This window comes from Marmota flaviventris, chromosome 7 (assembly GCF_047511675.1).
Source record: "Marmota flaviventris isolate mMarFla1 chromosome 7, mMarFla1.hap1, whole genome shotgun sequence".
Classification (NCBI taxonomy): domain Eukaryota; kingdom Metazoa; phylum Chordata; class Mammalia; order Rodentia; family Sciuridae; genus Marmota; species Marmota flaviventris.
In genome coordinates this window covers 111612455-111621935 of record NC_092504.1, presented here as the reverse complement: position 1 = coordinate 111621935, position 9481 = coordinate 111612455, and the positions used below count along the sequence as shown (strand labels likewise).

At 39.0% G+C, this 9481-nt stretch overlaps 1 long non-coding RNA gene across 1 annotated transcript; it reads right to left on the bottom strand.

The window, feature by feature from the left end:
• Positions 1 to 2330: 2330 nt before the first annotated feature.
• Positions 2331 to 4811, bottom strand: LOC114085583 (uncharacterized). Its single transcript, XR_003581495.3, has 2 exons — positions 4686 to 4811; positions 2331 to 2932 (listed from the first exon to the last, which is right to left on the bottom strand). It is a non-coding gene; the product is annotated as an uncharacterized lncRNA (long non-coding RNA).
• Between the last annotated feature and the right edge of the window lie 4670 nt (positions 4812 to 9481).

Sequence of the window (9481 nt, the reverse complement as noted above, 5' to 3'; positions counted from 1 at the left end):
AATTGCTGTGATGCTGGATTTTATTGAGTTGTATATGGACCCTGCTCTGGGAATAGGGCGGCTCCGGGAATCTGCCTCGGGCGCCCCCTACTTTGGAGTTCCCGAGCAGTTCTCACGGGGGTTCAGGGAGATTGGGCGCTAGGAGCCTGGTGGAAGGAGTGTGTTCCCGAGTAGTGTGTGTGCAGTGCCAGTGAGAGTTGGGGAATAAAGAATTGCTGTTTGAACCTACAAGGCTTTGTGGCGGATCGGTTATTTGTGCCCAGCCAGACTGCAGCATGCAGGTATTAGACTTAGATCATGCTTCTATCTCAGATAACCTGGAAGGTTCAATCACCACTGTTTTTCGACATTCCATAAAGAATGTTCTGCAGGGATTCATGTAGTCAAAAACAAAACAAAACAAATATATATAAACATAAAACAAAAAACAAAATCTGCAAACCATGGTTAAATACATTTGAAAATCACCAGTCAGATAAAATGCAAAAAAAATACATTAATAAAAATGACAATTTTATATATATTTCTTTCTAGCCTCACATTCTAATACTTCCTCAAACACACTCTACTTTGGTCATATCAATTTATTTGTGGCTCCCAATCCCTGCAATGTTCTTTCATTCTTCTGAGCCTTTACACATACAATTTGCTCTTCTTGTAACTTATCTATACAAATACTTCTTGTCCTCTGAAAGCCAATGCCCACATCTCTTCTTCCAGGAGGATGTCTGCAGATCTATGTAAGTATTTTCTTCTTCATTTGTCTTTAACCTCAATAGCATTGTGTTTAGATCTTTCTTTTGAACTTATCACTTAGTTTTAATTGTTTATTTATTTATTGTTTTTGTTTTGTTTTGCAGTGCTAGAGATCAAACCCAGGGCCTTGCACATGCTGACCTGAGCTATATTCCCAGTCCTCTATTTGTTTTCTCTACTTTCTCACCAGACTCTGACTTCCAGAAGGTCATGATAAAAACATCTTCATTTATATTTAAATTTCCAAAGTCTTGTATGCAACAGATAGCTAATAAATGTTTATGGAATGAATAAATCAATGAACAGGTAATTCTAGCTTGCTTAGAAACAATATCAACTGCCTGATAATCCATTGAATATCTGAAAAATAATTTTGAGCTCACTAAATATATGGGTTTTTTTTTTTTTTTACTGAAACGTGTAATACTTTTGTTCTGTTGACAACTACAATAAAAACAAAAATACTACATTAACCACAGAGAGCTTTACTAGTATGGTAGGCAGAGAGATGCCTACCAACGACCCCCTTCAAGGAAGAGCTTGTATCGCTGCTGCAGGGAGTGCTGTCTCCGGTTATCAGCTCCCTCACAAGGGCTGCAGCTGCAGAGAGCTGCCTCCTCTGTCTGAGGTCAAGCCCTTCTGGCACAGTCTGTGTCCAGTGACTAAGTGAAAAGGGGGGTGGAGGCAATCATTCCAGGTAGCTATGGGAAACTTTTTCACCTCTTGCACAGTTTTTGTTGGGCCCCCCAACCCAACTTCTTCCTCAGCTCAATACTGCTTCCTCCCCTTTTCCTTCACATGTGTAGATCTGAAATAACCATCTTGCCTCACACTTCCAGAGAACCTGACCTGAGACAGACAGCGTAGACACATATGCAAAAATGTACACAAATAGCACTTCTCTCCACCTTTCCCCCTCTTTTCTCCACCCTTTTGACCACTCCACCCTTCTAACAGGAAGCAGATTCTGTTTCTCCCATGTGGGCAACAAGGTCAGTCAGTCCTTGTTGCGTTCTTGATCATCTTTGGTCCTGATCTTCATCACACTCTTCTTTATGTGCAGAAGCTTCTGTAAGCTTTTTTATAATTAGGTGAGCTAATTATAATTACTATAGTCAAGGGCTCTGTATAGCTAATTGAAAGCATCCCTCTCTGAAAATTCCCTATTTGTGTGCTGGAACTCCCATCTTCCAAGGCATCTAGGTTGCAAAGTTCTTAGTAGAGGAGAGGAATCTGTTCATTTGAGTATGTCAGTTGTTGTAGTTTTGTTGTTGTTGTTCATCAGAGACACGGGTCTTGCTATATTACCAGGCTGCCTCCAACTCCTGGGCTCAAGTGATCCTCCTGCCTCAGCCTCCTGAATCACTGGGATCACAGATGCACACCACTGTGCCCTGTTGGCCTGTGGTTTTAATGATGCTGGAAAGAGAAAGGAAGGAGGAACCTAAATGAAGAATAGTAATTTTTTCATAACTTAAGAAGAAAAAAAAAAAGGAGGTCTTGGCTTTTGAGAGGGGACCTCTCATTGAAAAGGTCGGGCGAACGTCGGAGGAAAAGACCACCAAGAGACTGTCTCATGCAACAGCAAAGGGTTTATTGGGGGTCCAGCATGCTGGGGCTCAGAGCTCACTTCGAAGGAGCGGAGATCAAAGAGCCCTGAGTACAGCTTGAGCAGGGCTTATATACATTTTTTGGAAAGGGGCAGGGGCTTCACATACAGCATAACAAATCATCACACACCACGGAAAAATTAATCAACAACTCTTAACCATGATTAGTACATTCACTGGCAGGAACAGGTCGGGTAGGGGTGATTGGTCAGCACAAAGAAGGGTATACATACGAACTGATTGGCTTAAGTCCTGAGGTGTGTTCGTGCAGGACTGCACAGTTTCTGGGTGGGGAGGGGGTTGTTTTTACAGAGCAACCAGATGGTCAGGGGAGATTTCAACATACATTTCAGTGGCTTTTTCCGGGAGTTGTTTTAAACTTCCACATGAATTTCAGGTTCCAAATACAACTTAATAGAACTTAAAAACTTTACAGAACTTGAAACAAATCTTAACTTTTACATTTCAATTTCTTTAACCTTTCATCAGTAACCCATAATGGGAAGTGTAGTCTTCAGCTTCACAGGCTTAGGGTTAGCAATTCTGAGAGCAAAAAGAGAAAAAAGCTAAAAGAAATAGAGGAGAGAAACCAGAATTAGTTTTTCTCTACAAGAATATTCCACCAACTCAATACATATTTAGATTCATTTGGGTTTCTTCTGTTTCATTGTTTTAGAAACTTAAAAAATAATTTTACAATTAAGGAAAATATTTACGTTGTTTATAAGTAAAATCCTCAAATAAAAGATATTTAGAGAAATCTAGTGTTCATCCTTGTTAACTCCATTTGCTCTCCTTTTTCTTATAATATTTCAAAAAATATAGCCACATATGCATTTATGATCATATCCTCACTTTTCTTAAAGAAATGGTGGAACAAACTTTTTCTACCTTGTTTTTTTTTTCTTTTAATACATTGGAGATCACTCTGTAGCATTATGTAAAGAATTCTCTCTCATCTGTACAAAATGCTTAATTCTATGCATTTACTATAATTTATTTAACCAGTCCATTACTAATTATCATTTGAGGTATTTCCAATTTTTCGTTATTTTAAATAGTGCTACAAAATATAGCTTTCTGCAGTCTCATATTTTTTGCAGACATCTTTGGAATAGACTTCTAAGAGGGATATTGCATATATAAATTGGAAAGGCATATATAATTTTACTTAGTATTGCTAACTCCCCACCAATGGCTATACCACTTTGTAGTTCTATCCACAATACCTAAGAATGGCAATTTGCCTATTTTCACCGGTAGAATATATTGTCAAACTTTCTGACTTTGCCAATGTGATAGGTAAGAAATGGAAGCAAAGTAACCTACATTTCTCTTATCAATATCGTTGAAAATCTCATATGTTTAAGGGCTATTAGTATTATTTTTATGACTTTATGATCTGTGTAGCTTTATCGCTTTTGTGTGTGTGTGTGTGTGTGTGCACTTTAAGGTACTTGAAACTGAACCCAAGGCCTCATGCATGCTAGGCAGGCTCTCTACCACTGAGCTATACATTAGCTCTGTTTCTTGTGTTTTTCCTATTGGGTTTTGACTTTTTCATATGCTACTTTTAAGAGAAGGCCTTTAATCCTAGCTACTCAGGACGCTAAGGCAAGAGAATTGCAAATTCAAGGCCAGCCTGGATAACTTAGACCCTGTCTCCAAATAAAAAATAAAAAGAACTGGGGATGTAGCTCAATGACAGGGCACCCCTGGGCAAATCCAAGTATTGAAAAAAAAAAAAGAGTGAATGAGCTAACATTCTAAAGAAGGACAACAAACACATTGCAAATTACAATAAGATGTAATAAGAGTAATGATGGTTATAGTAATATATTTAATAAATGGCTATTTTGTTCAGAGAGTGGTGGGAGCAGAGGGGAATCACTGCCTTGGCCTGAGATGGAAGGGGAGAGGCTCACAGTGTGAGAAGGCTAGATTTCTTTGAGGTGATATCTGAACAGTGTTTTCAAGAGTGAGTAGAAAATAGGCAAAGGGAGAGAGAGCCAGAGGGTGGGGTGGGCGGAGAAGGCATTTTAGGCAAAGGGAACAGCTTGAGCAAAAGGCTAGAGGGGAGGAATCGCCAACAGCGCAGTATATGGCAAAAACACAAGCTGAGCACTGCTGCAGTCGTGACCAGGACTTTCCCTCACTGTGACAAAACCTGAGATAGACCAACTTATAAGGAGGAAAGTATTATTTTGGCTCACGATTTCAGAAGTTTCAGTCCATGGTCCGTTTTGCCTCATGTCTTTTGAGCCTGTAGCCAAGCAGAACATCATGGTGAGGAGTGTGCAGCAGAGCAAAGCGGCTTACCTCATGGTGTCTGGGAAGCAAAGAGAGACAGGAAGGGGCGGGATCCCAGTGGCTCCCTCAAGGGCACCCCCAATGACCTAACTTCCTTCCATTAAATGGAGAGTGGGCTTGAGGAGCAGCCTGGTGTCGGGGTAGTTTTGAAGTAGTCTGGGAAAGCCAAAATGAGGATGTGCACCTGAACCAAGTCCTGGGTGACAGGAAGGGAGAGACTCTTCATGATCACGCACGTGCTGAAGAGAGGCTGTAAACAGGAAGGATGACCCCAGCTTCTCAGCTTGGTTCACTGGCAAAATAAGACAGAGAAAGCAGAAGAGAAATAAAACTGAGGCCAGTAAATAAAGTGACGGTATTAACTTTAAGTAAAGCAATTAAATTAACAGGGTGTAGATTTGTATATGCTGCACAACAGGCTAATAGAGTAGTTAAAATTAAAGTCCAAATGGTTATAAAATATTGTGACAGTTACTGAACTCATTTTTAGGGATCAAATATGGTCTCCTCCCTTGGCCACCAAATGCTTTTTTTTTTTTTTTCCTCCCCAGTACTGGAGATTGAACTCAGAGACATTCTACCACTGAGCTCCATTTTTTTTTTTTTTTTTTGAGAGCATCTCACTAAGTTACTGCAACAGACATTGAACTTGCAATCCTCCTTGACTCAGCCTTCTGAGTTTCTGGGATTACATGGCTGTACCAGATGCACTTCTGTTTGAGAAGATCACTGTTGTTAATGAATCCATAGTCTCTTCTAATGAAACTCAGGGTTTGACACAAATAAAATTGTGCTGTTATCTTGCTCTAATAAGTTAATAGCTATTTCAGAGTGAAAAATTACACTGAAGGTTAATGCAACCGTCCTTTAAAAATACCATTTAACACCAAAAACATTCACTGGAGTAAAGATAGCCTATTCAACAGATGGTGCTGGAAAAATTGGAACTCCACAAGTAACAAAATGAAATTAAACCCCTATCTCTTACCCTGCACAAAACTCAACTCAAAGTTGGTCAAAAACTTAATGTACTAGAACAGAGACCCTACGCCTAATAGAAGAAAAAGTAGTCCTAAATCTTTACCATGTCAGCCTAGGATCTGATTTCCTTAACAAGACTCCTAAAGCACAAGAAGTGAAATCAAGAATAAATAGATGAATGAATTAAAAAATGTGGCATTTATATACAATGGAATATTACTCAGCAATAAAAGAGAATAAAAACATGGCATTTGCAGGTAAATGGATGAAGTTGGAGAAGATAATGCTAAGTGAAGTTAGCCAATCCCCAAAAAAACAAAATGCTGAATGTTTTCTCTGATATAAGGCGGCTGATTCATAGTGGGGTAGGGAGGGGGAGCATGGGAGGAATAGACGAACTCTAGATAGGGCAGAGGAGTGGGAGGGGAAGGGAGGGGGCAGGGGGTTAGAAATGATGATGGAATGTGATGGTCATCATTATCTAAAGTACATGTATGATGACATGAATTGGTGTGAATATACTTTGTATACAACCAGAGATATAACAAATTGTGCTCTATATGTGTAATAAGAATTGTAATGCATTCTGCTGTCATATATAAATTTTAAAAATTAATTAAAAAAGAAAAAATGTAATTTTATGAATTAAAACGAAAAAGCTTCTTCTCAGCAAAGGAAACAATCAATAATGTGAAGAGAGCCTACAGAATGGGAGAAAATCTTTACCTCATGTACCTCTGATACAGCCTCTCCAGGATATATAAGGAACTCAAAAAACTTAACACCCAAAAAATAAAAATAAAAAATAAATAATCTAATCAATAAATGAGCTAAGGAACTGAACAGACATGTCACAGAAGAAGCAATACAATCAATCAACAAATATGTGAAAAAATGTTCAACATCTCTAGTAATTAGAGAAATGCATATCAGAACTACTCTAAGATTTCATCTCACTTCAGTCAGAAAAGCAGTTATCAAAAATACAAGAAACAATAAGTGTTGGCAAGGATGTGGGGGAAAATGTACACTCATACATTGCTGGTGGGACATTCCTCAGAAAACTTGGAATAGAACCACCATTTGACCCAGCTCTCCCAATCCTTGGTGTATGCCCAAAGGACTTAAAAATCAATATACTACAGTGACACAGTCACATCAAAGTTTATAGCAGTTCGATTCACAATAGCTAAACTATGGAACCAGCCTAGGTGTCCTTCAGCAGATGAATGGATAAAGAATGAAATTAAGGCATTTGCCAGTAAATGGATAGAGTTGGAGAATATCATGCTAAGCGAAATAAGCCAATCCCCCCAAAAAAACAAAGTCCAAATGTTTTCTCTGACATACAGATGCTAATTCACAATAAGGGGGCGAGCAGCTAGGAAAGAACAGAATTGTTTTAGATTAGGTAGAGAGGAGTGAAGGGAGGGAAGGGAGAATGGGAGAAGGAAGTATAGTAGAATAAATCAGGCATTATTATCCTATGTACATATATGATTATAAGACTGGTGTGATTCTACATCATGTACAACCAGAAGAATGAGAAATTATTCTCCATATATGTATGATGTGTCAAAATGCATTCTACTGTCATGTATAACTAATTAGAATAAATTTTTAAAAATCTAAAAAAAAAATACAATTTTAACATTTGAGAAAAAATCAAGTTACGTATTTTAATGACATGAAAATGACACAAACTAGAAACTTTTATGATATAGTACTGATCTACCTTTCCAGATGAACATAGGTCATAATTTGCTAAAATTATGTAATATTCAAATATTCTTTTACTTGGGCTAGGGTTTTCACTCCATGGTAGAACACATGCTTAACTTTCAAGAAGGCCCTGAGTTCAGTCTCCAACCTGCCTCCCCACAAAATGTGGCTCAAATATTCTCTTAGTAAGCACACTTTGCAAATTGGGAAGCTTTGTGAATCATATATGTGTGATTTTGCCTATTACTTTTTCTTTCTTTTCTCTATCTCTCTCTCTCTTGTGTGCATGTGTGTCTCGTGCTGGGGACTGAACCCAGGCCTTGTGTATGCTACACAAGTGCTTTACACTGTGCTACACACCCAGTCCTTTCCTGATACTTTTCAGTCCCAAATATTTTCATGCAATTCCTGTTTTCAGGAAATAATCTGAAAAACATACCAAATAAAGTCACAGACTTGGTCTCAAATCCCAACAACCCTTCAGGTAACATTGGCAAGTTGCTTTCTTATACAATGAAAATTACTGTGCTGACTTATAGGCAAATGGGATATAGTATGTAAAGTGCTTTTTGCTGTCCCTGGCACATAGTATAAAGTCAATAAAATTTATCCATAATATTAGTCTCATCACTGTCTTCTTCATCCTTTACCCTATTCTTTCCTGAGAAGATACATTAGACTAGGACACATTTAAACTGTGACCACCATCACTATACTTCTTATATTTGGATAAGCAAGACCAGCTTGGGAAAGGATCTGTAGTCTTTCTTCTCCTCCTTTAGCTTTAATTCAAATATTGGCACCCAGAGTAGAGGGTTGCTAATCCCAGCCAGTCCAATCAACTCAATTCCCCACAATCATAGTTAATTAATTGGGGATTAGAAAACAGATAGGTGTTTTCTATAAAAACACAGTGTTAGAAAACTAAAACTACAAAATATTTCAATCACTATTTAATTACCCTAATTGCTATACTATCCATTAAAAGATAGTAAACAATTTAAAGCAGGTGTTATAGACGTGGTGAACAATCGTATCTCACAAATGTGTGAATTATTATTAAACATGACATTAGCTATGACAGATATTGAGCTGTTCATTTTTCCCATGAGAGATCTGATACAGGAGGTTAGTTGAGGTGTAAGAGTAAAAGAAATTGAAGTTAAAGTGTAAAAGACCGGGTATTGTAAAGTTTCTAAGCTGCAAACCCTGAGTTAAAATGTAAAGGACCAGGTATTGTTAAGTTCCTATGCTACACCCAAAACCTGAAATTCCTGTAGCTGTTAGGACAATTCCCGGGACTGCCCAGTAAATATTCCCCCTGACCATCTAGTTGTTTAATAACCTAGGACCCTGTGCAGCTTGGCACGTAGGCATCTCAGGGCCTAAACCAATCATTTTGAATGTGTACCCCGCTTTAGAACTGACCTATCACCCCCGCCCGACCTGTTCCCACCAATGAATGTGCTAATCAGGTTTGAGAGTTGTTGTTCGATTTTCCCGCGCCTCATGATGATTTGTTCTGATGTATGCAAAGCCCCCACCCTCCCCAATAAGTGTACTTAAGCACTGCTTAACCTCTGCTCGGGGCTCTTGGCCGCTCTCCCTTCTTGAGTAAGCCTGGAGCCCCAGCGCGCTGGATTGGATCCTCAATAAATCCCCTTTTGCTGTTGCATGAGCCGGTCTCTTGGTGGTCTCTTCCTCCGATGTTCGCCGGACCCTTACAGAGGGCTAGCCAAAGATACTGAGGGAACTAAAGAGGAAGGACTAAGGACCCAATGCTCCTGATTCTCAGTTCAGGGTGCTTTTTTCCCCATTTTTTTCTTACAAAAATACCTGTCATCTCTCTCTCTCTCTTTTTTGGTGCTGGGGATCAAACCCAGGGCCTTATGCATGCAAGGCAAGCATTCTACCAACTGAGCTCTATCCCCATCTCCCCTGTCATCTCTTTTCTCATTCATGGTGCTGTGGCTATCAAAAGCTCTTGGCAAAATGAATGTCTAACAAATGTGGTTTGATGGCCATAATGACAAAAAGAATAATAAAAAAAAAAGCTCTTGGCATTTGCTCCAGTGTGTCGCGACCCCTTGCCCGCAAGGAAG